Genomic DNA, 9,475 nt, shown 5'->3' with positions numbered 1-9,475 from the left:
TTGTTGGCCAGCACTTTTCACAAAATCAGTATTGAATCCATCTAGCCCTGGTGATTTGTTGGAGGGGAGACACTTAATAATTGAGTCAATTTCCTAAGTTGAGAAAAGTTCTTCAAATGCAGCTAGATCCTCTTCGTCTTGAATTAGCGTAGACATATCAAAACCATCAAAGTTCTTTGATAAGATCCCAACCTTTCTTTATATGCTTCAAACAACACATCAAATTGCACAGAGATCCGTCAATTTGTGCCACCTTGATGGGGAGCACATCCTTGTTGGTTGTTGCTTTGAGAGCAATGGGTTTATGCTTGTAGTGAGGAAGATGTCCAATGGCGATGTCATCAACGTATCTCGCCTCCTTTGTCATCATGTGTCTGCTTACAAATTTTCCAAGTATTTCCTTGGGCAACATCTTAGTGTACCTGGGATTCTCACGAATAATATTTAAAAGATTAAGATCAATAACATTAGGCGCACATCGTCATAATCCATCTGTCTTGTACTTGCATAGCTTCGAATCTTGTTGACAAGGGTCTTGAGCCTGTTATACGTTTTAGTTGGCTCTTCCCCTCTCTTCATGGCAAATCTCCTCAACTCGCCTTCCACCATCTCCATCTTGGTGATCATGGTGATGTCGTTACCCTCATGAGAGATCTTGAGGGTATCCCATATTTCCTTTGTGTTGTCCAAGCCACTAACCTTGTTATATTCGTCCCTGCATAGAGAAGCTAAAAGCACAGTAGCAACTTAGGTATTTTTATAAATCATCTCTTGAGCATGGATAGCATTAAAATTCTTATCATCACTATCTACGCATTGCATTCCATTCTTAACTATGCCCCAAATGCTAGGATGAAGAGAAAATAATGGTTCCTCATTTTATGACTCCACCATATGAATAATCTTCCCCATCAAAATGAGGGGCTTGCCAAGAGGAATGGATAACAAATGAGCATTCTAATTGTAAGGAATGAGAGAATAATTGAAAGAGGTTTTAGAACAGTTCTGTTAACTGGCTTTTTGTAGAGGATTAGTCATCGTCCTCCCTTGGTGAAGAAGAAGAAGCGTCGCTATCATAGTAGACTATGTTCTTGATGCATTTCTTCTTCTTCTCGTCCTTCTTCATTTTGCCGGACCCAGAGTCGATGGTCACTCCCTTGAGTGTTTCATTGAAGGGGATCTCCTTCTCTTTCTTGTCAAACACCTTCCCCTTGCCTTTAGGATCCGTATCTTCGGTCGGTTAGTCCCTTGATGAAGAGAACGACTCTGATACCAATTGAGAGCACCTAGAGGGGTGAATAGGTGATCTTGCAGAACTAGCTTAAAACAACACAAACTTGGTCTAAATTATGGGTAAAAACCAAGTTTGGATGAGGCGAGGATAGAAAGAAAGACTCTTCACTTGATTGCTCACTTGAGATGTGTATTAAACTAAGAGCAATATGTAAGTGAAGCTTATGCTCAAAGGAAGATGGAAATCACAATAAAGTAAATGGACAAGAGACACAATGATTTTTCCCATGGTTCAGCCAAAGCCTACTCCACATTGTGGTGACCACGTTCGTCCAAGGGTTGCACTCAACCCCTTTAAAGTGATCCAAAGATCAAACTTGAGTGCCACAGTATTCTTCCTTATATCAATCCCGTTTGTGAGGAATCTCCATAAATTGGAGTCTCTCACACCTTACACAAGATGATCACAATCCAAATCATAGTAAGGGAGGGAGTAGAGCACACACACACACGGTCACAACGCAGCAACAACACGCACAAATGCAAAGAAAAGAGCGCAACAACAAAGCGACGAAGTGACGACTCAGAAAATCGCTCAAATCTCCCTCAAAAAAACATCAAAGGCATGGTCGTAGAGTTTTGCAGTTGTAGTGTGCTCTTAGAATGTTTGGAGTACCGCTTTCTGAAATTATTATATATGCGGGTCTATTACTTGAACCGCAAGTGGAAATCGATTTCCACTAACGGTTCTCAGTTACCCGCCTGTAATAAAAAATTATTTCTACTAGCCCCTAACACTTGTGATTTAAAACGCCAGTGTAAAAAGGATTTTAACCGCCACTACAGAGCTTCTATGTACTAGTGTGTTGAGGATCCAATCTTGAAAATGGAGACTCTTCGAGAAATCCAGAGCCCTTGGTGACGACGTGGACGATCGTGAGTCTTTTGTCATCATTTTCGCCCACCTCTTCTTCTCTTCTCGTTGCTGCCCCTCACTATTGAGTTCTGATATTCCCGCTCCAGAGGCGGATCCATAGGGGGCAAAGTGGGCCGTGCCCCCCTAAGTTATTTATAACCCTTTATGCCTAATGGTAAGCATGGAAAAATTAAATTTTTGAGTAGGCTAAAATAAGCTTGCTCTAGACCTTCTCATTGGATCGTTTTCGTGACTTATGTTCTCCTCCACGGTCCAACCCTCGTATGTATCTATCCGACCTTATTCTTCCCAACGGCACTCGAGCTAGTTTGCTCTGATTTCTTGTTCCCGCTGCCGCTCCCTTCCAGACACGTGATGTAGCCCGACCCCTCCCCTTTCCTTGCACCCCCGTCCCACTCGTCGTCGCGACGCAGGCTCGATCTCGCTCGTCGTGATGATGCAACCTGTCCTTGGCAGCCGACAAGCTTGGTGAACTAATGAGCTCTGGCTCTCATCGTCTGACACTATCCCTTTTCCGGCACTCCCGCTTTTCATGGAGATCAATATTCGACAAGGTTCGGTCAACAAGAACTTTGTGATATGGTTGTTTCTTTTGTTCATATAGTTTTCTTCTTTCAACTTGTGTCGTGTATTAATATAAACTTGAATTCATCTGGAAGTAGCCTTTTACGGTCTTGCTTAATTTTTTCGTGCAATCTTCTTGGCCGCCCCATAAAATCTCGTCCTGCGTCTATCCCGTCGGCTTCCCTTAGGGTGTGTTTGGTTGGATGTACATGCAGAAATGGAAGAGAGCGGCTACAATTTTTATAGTGTTTGGATGAGAGTTACGTAGGGGCGAGATGAATACCGGAGTAGTTTTGGCGACGTGATCCTAATAAATCGAGGGGACGGTGTCGCCCCCGCCTCATTCCACTTTGACCTTAAACAAACACATCCTTACGCCATCACTCGGTACATTATGCTAAGCGGTGGAGCCTCCAAGCCGAGTCTTAGATTCCCTTGCCAATTGCAATGAGCATGCATATGCATGTTTGCTAGTGTGAAAAAAAAATCGAAGAGGCACATCAAAGTTGGGAACAACATGATGAATAACCGTTCCACGTATAGATCTATCCATCATGAAGAACAAAATTTTCACCATGCCATCTAGTGCATTTATTTGGATGCTAATGGCATGCAAAAAAGGCGCTGAGGACTCGTACCCCGATCGTACCGCTCATCGATCAGAATGGACGGCAAACATCAAAGACATCTTGAAATGTAATGACTTGGGGTCCACGCTAATAGCGCCAAAAACTACCATCCAAGCTGGAAAAGAAGTCTGGCGTCTGGTTAGAAGCTCAGAGACGGATTTTTTATTGAATTTGTTCAAGTCGGCTTTATCTTATCTTGAATGACTTGATGCCATGTTCTAGTTAGTATATCTGTGTCCGCACGCCCACGGACGAGTACAAGTTTTTGGCTAGCTGTCCCATGGCATTACGAGGTGTCCTAGTCTAGACTTGACACCAATGCCTGTTCTAACGCGTCCCTAGTCCAGTAGTAGCCCAACATGTCATACATATAATTTTTTTTACCTATATATCACTTAGGGACACACAATAAATAAGTATAAAATCTGATAGCATAGTAAATTTTTCCTACAAAGATAGGATTGTTCTTCGTGAGGCTTCCCAAGTCATGAGCCTTTTTTTAGTCTTCGTGACTGTTTATGCGAAGTCCTGAGTGACTTGGAAAAATATACTTATTAGGGACTTATTCTCAAATGCTATGAGTTAAGAACAAGACACCACAAAATATTAATGATAAAAGACCTTCGTTCTTCAAAGCATTATCTCCCTTAGGATATAATGATCTCCAGACGAAGGTTATGAAAGACATACATTCATCATCTCAGTATGTGATAATAAAGGTAGAAGTATATGAAACATGGAGAATAACATGAACAATCATATTCATTAGATTATCTGCATTCTCATTATCATATCAAGGACAAACATGAATAATAATAGATTACATTTGTATCTTCGGCTTGACAGAAGGTATTAGCTCAAGAGTGACGTGCGAGTGAATACAAGTCAGCATGAACAGTACGGTGCTACTGTTCATCTATTTATAGGCACATGACGTAGCCTGTGTAAAATTACATCCATGCCCTTTATATTTACTATTGACTTAAGGACAATCTATCGAGGACTAGATAACATTTTCCTCTTTAAGTCGGTTTCATTTTCCACCACTAAGCCGAAGCTTCTCCACTCGTAGCTTCGTAATTGGTTCATTCTTCTCCCAGACCATGCTTTTTATATCGTGTACAGCTTCATGCCGAAGGTTCCTATAAATGTATTATACTTGGAAAACATGTTAGTTTTGTTTTTGAGGACCTTCGGAAGATGAAGGCCCCCAACAGTAGCCCCTCGCAGTATTAATTTGTTATAACAATAAATTCAGACTGCAACGTGAACGAAGGCCTTAAGGTGAAGGTCCGAAAACACACCTTTCCTTCGCTAGAATAGCGAAAGTCAATGACAAACGGGGCCCGCCAAGTTGCAAAGCGCTAGGCGTATAAATAGGAACCCACAGCGGCAGCATTTGATGCGCCATTTCTGCTCTTTACGTTATTTTCTTAAATTTTTAACTCTTGCTTATAAGCGCTCGCCTGATTTTCGAGCTTCGGCTTAAAGACGTGCTTGCTCCATGTCTGAGGAGAAGAAGATGACCGAGGAAAATATGACTGAGGAGAAGAAGCTATATGAAGAGAAAAAAGTTGCGCATCCTTTTATCGCTGGGTTTTATGAGTCTATGGCAAAAATGAATACAAAGAAAATTACTAAGAAGATAATGGAGGGTTTGTCTGAAGATTCTGATGACAGCGATAGTTATGATGTGGAGAGTGGAGATGAAGATTCTGAGGATCGGCCCTGGCAGTCAAGCCATACCATCTTCGGGAAATCAAGCATTAAACAAAGTCATATTGACGCCATGAGAGGGAGATATTTTCGCGACATGTCTATTGTGAGGGTTGGAGGAGATAACACTGCCCCTGCTCCTGAGGAAAATGAAGTTGTTATTTACCGAAGCTTCCTGAAGGCAGGCCTTCGGTTCCCGCTGAGCAAATTTGTGGTTGAGGTATTAAAGATATTCCAGATCTTTCTTCATCAGATTACCTCCGAAGCTATAATTAGGATGGGGATGTTTGTCTGGGCTGTAAGAAGCCAGGGACTGGAGCCGAGCGCGAAGTGCTTCTGCAATATGCACGAGCTATTATACGAGACGAAGGCTACCGGCAAAGAACAATACCACAACAACTTCGATTGCTACGAGTTTATTGCCCGCTCTAATGCAAGTTACCCGGTGCCAACATACCGGAAAAGGTGGCCCGGGGCCTGGATGGAGGAGTGGTTTTATGTTAAAAATGATCTGATTAAAAGGGAAGACATCAAGGAAATTATCCAGCGCCCCATCTGGTCTCGCTTTGGCCTTCGAAGGCCGAAGGTCACTATTGAAAGTGACGTCGAAGCATGCTAGAAGGCCTTTAGCAATGTTTGCGCCTTCATTGGCACAAGAGATATAATTCAATAGCACATAGCCTACAGAGTGTGGCCACTTGTGGAGAGCTGGGATATGCCGAAGGAGACTACTGCTGAATTTAGTGAAGGTGGCTTAGTTCGATTGAAATATACCTTCAGATTTAGAGAAAAGTTTGATGAACCAAATGATGACTAGTTGAAATGTATTGAAGCTACCAGCAACAAGCTGCTTGGGACATATTCCAAGGCCGAAGATGATGCCTTGTCCGCAGCTTTCGGGGGTCGAGGGAAGAAAAGATTGAACAGGGTGTTTGATGCAATTGGCTTCGTATACCCTGATTATCACTACCCACTGCGAAGGAAAGGAAAGAAGAGAAAAAACTGCCGCTTCGGCCACCACTGTTGTGCCGAAGGGTAAGAAAATAAAGGTTCTGACCCACCGGCGCGATATATTGAACCGGCCGTAGTGCCTAAATTTGGCGAATGGACCTCTTCAACTACCGAAGCAAAACAAGTGGCCCCCACCGTGCAGAGCGCTGAAGAATCGATTGTAGTGTCGAAGGTGCCTACAGTCGGGCTAGCCGAAGCCAAAGATGATGCGGCCGAAGAACCAGAATTGGAAAAAACAGTGAAAATGCCAGAAATTCTGAGCCCACCAGCAAAGGCAGAATTGCCGAAAGTGCAAAAGGCTCCTGCCGCAACTCCCAAGAGAAGGAGGATGGCCAGCGTGCTAGACGCTATTATGGAGACCACAAAGGCCTTGAGCCCTACTCCTACAAAGAAAATTCCTGAAGCTGTTAAAGTCCAGGCCGAAGCCGAAGCTAGGCCTTCAGTGCCCCTTGAGACGAAGGCTATCGCGCCTGAAGATAAAGCTAATCAACAAACTTCAGATACCAGCATGGAAGCAGGGCAAGATATGACAGAAAAAGCAAAATCTCCTGCCCCCGAAGCTCTAGCCGAAGATGTTGGCTACATTGTTCGACATGCTTTGGGGAAAAAATTATCCGAAGAAGAAATCCTAGAAGCCAGACACTACGCCCAGAAACTAAAATATCCGAAAGGGGCCTTAGTGTTCAATGGCACTAACGAAGATGATTTCCTATACTGTCTCCTAGACAACAAAGAAATATCCGTTTGCCGGGAGATAGCTAAAAGTATGGGATTTCCGAAGCTTGAGGAAGGCCTTTCGGCTATGTCGAAGGATGATCTTGCTGATAGCCTTATGTACAACAGTATAAAGGTATAGAAGTCAACATTAAAGTTGGAAATGAAGTATTTCATTGTCATGCTTAATTCTTTCTTTTTCTTTGTAGGTCTTGATTCTTAGCAATGCCTTGAGGGCACAAAAGAGCGCCGAAGACGAAAGTTGTACAATAGCTCTCAGCAACCTTCGCTCAGAGGTAATTGAGCTGAGAAACGAAGGTCTAGAGAAAGACAAAATTTTAATTTCATTGGTGAATAAAATGAAAGAAGACAAAGCTAAGTATAATGCTCAGGCCGAAGCCCAAAAAGTCGAGGTTGAAGACCTTCAGAAACAACTGGCCGAAGCCAAAGAAAATTGTGAAGTCGCGAAGGCCAGCCAAGAAATAAGTGAATGGTGGAAGGCCAGGCTGGAGAAGAATATTGAGGAGATACGCGAGTCCAAGGAAAGATGCTTCGAAAAATCTTTGGACTGCGTGAAAATTTTGAAAAACAGCTTTGCAAAAGTTGGTGCCTACTCGTCTAAGGAGAATTTCATTCGAGGCGACCCTCATTTAGTGGATAAGAGGGGAAGCTGAAGCTTTTGAGGAGATTTTGAATGATCGTGGAGATATTTGTGCTTTCTCCGGCGCCCGGGGAGTCGCAGCTATTCTAGAGACGGCTAGATGCGAACACGTGAAAGCTACAGCGAATGTCGAAGCTGCCTTCTCCATAGACAATACAAAAGATACTTCAGTCGAAGCAACTTTTATGGGCGAAAAATTTTATTCTGATGTCTGGGTGAACGGTGGCTGAGAATTGTCCCTTGAAATTATAAAAAAGAATGAAAAAGACACCCATGACGCCCGAGAAGAAGCTAGGCGAACTGAAGAGGCTGCTGAGCGCGAAAGGCGCATAGGTATTGTTTTTTGAATTTTAACTTCGGTACTTGCTTTATGGCTTCAAACTGATAGTTTATCTATTACAGCTGAGCTATCACCACTGCCATAGCCATACAATCCCCTGGCTAATCCGGAGATGAAAGAAGCACTAGACATTATAAGCATTGCAAATTCTATTATCGACGAAGTTGTCGATAAATTATTAAACGAAGCTACAGAAAAGATCCTTAGAGAAGAGTAGACTATTGTGATAATGCCTTGTAACTTTATTGTAAGAATACCTTGTAATATTTGATGTATGGAACAATTGATGGAACATGTAAATTACTGTAATATATTTCTTTACGATGCGTGAAACTTTGCACACATACTGTTTTTGAGCCTTCGATGAAAAAACACATTCCCTTCTTTTTATGCTTCGTAAAGAAAGAGATTCCTTCTGTAGCAAGTCTGATAAAACTGTATTTCCCGAAGCTTACTTCGTGCCTCAGCACATTTTCATTTTGACGAAGCATTTGCCGAAGATTGGCTTCGTATTAAATTCTTGTGCCATCAATGCAATATGATGTATGATGTAATGTTATGCGAAATGATGTGATGATATGATGCAAAATGATGAGAATGCCGAAGACACACACCTACGCGCCCACACTGGAATACACAAGACTCAGCATCCCCTTAGGAACGTCTTTTGAGTCTTTAAGCTCTGCATCCTCTTAGGAACGACTTTTGAGCTTCTTCACCTTCTATTTCGGTGGCATTTAAGCTCTGCATCCCCTTAGGAACGACTTTTGAGCTTCTTCACCTTATATTTCGGTGGTATTTGGCTCTGCATCCCCTTAGGAACGACTTTTGAGCAGAAAACTTACGCTACGCTCCCTTAGGAACGACTTTTGCAGCTTCGGGTTATAATTTTTGGCACTGCATTCCCTTAGGAACGACTTTTGAGCAGAAAACTTACACTGCGCTCTCTTAGGAACGACTTTTGAAGCTTCAAAAATTTACTTTGTTCCCTTAGATACGTCTTTCGAGCTTCGTAAATCCATGAGGAAGATATACTTCACTCTGGTGTAGGCACAATTATTACTAGAAAATGAAATTATGTTCTTCATTAGTTTTTTCTCACATAGAAAAATAAAATGTCATAAAAGATAAAAGTACATCAAAAGTAGGATATTCCTCAGTATATATGTTTTGACTCTGGTATAGTGCTGTTGACTGTACGAGCTTCGGACTTCTCCCTGAAGTCGCGCTGCTGTTGGGCGTGCTGGTGCCCTTCTGGCTGCTGGCTTCGGGTATGAGTAGGTGGCAATGGTGGTGGTAGTAGGAGCTGGGGCCAGGAAGCTTGTGAATGACTTGCAGAAGCAACAGAAGTTGTAGGTTGATTACCCACGTATTCTGGTATATACAGAGAGTAGCACGAAGCAGTATGTAAAACCTGCTTCGGCAATCTCTTTTTGCTTCTGAATGGTGACCTGGCATGTTCTTGTAGTGTGGCCCTTGTCTTCACCATAGAATAAGCAATAAAGTTTTCTGGGTTGATCCTCATATCTTCCTCCGAAGCCCCTGCCGCCTCTGCCCCTTGGGGCTGGTGGCCTGAAAGAGCTCTGATGCTGCCCTGAAGATTATGAGCAATGATGTGGCCTCTGAAACTGGCTTCCTTTGTCATCAGTCTGACTGGAGTTGTGGATTGA

The sequence above is a fragment of the Zea mays genome, chromosome 6 (genome assembly GCF_902167145.1).
Source record: "Zea mays cultivar B73 chromosome 6, Zm-B73-REFERENCE-NAM-5.0, whole genome shotgun sequence".
Classification (NCBI taxonomy): Eukaryota; Viridiplantae; Streptophyta; class Magnoliopsida; order Poales; family Poaceae; genus Zea; species Zea mays.
The sequence above is the reverse complement of the archived record's forward strand: the minus strand, read 5'-3'. Positions refer to the sequence as shown.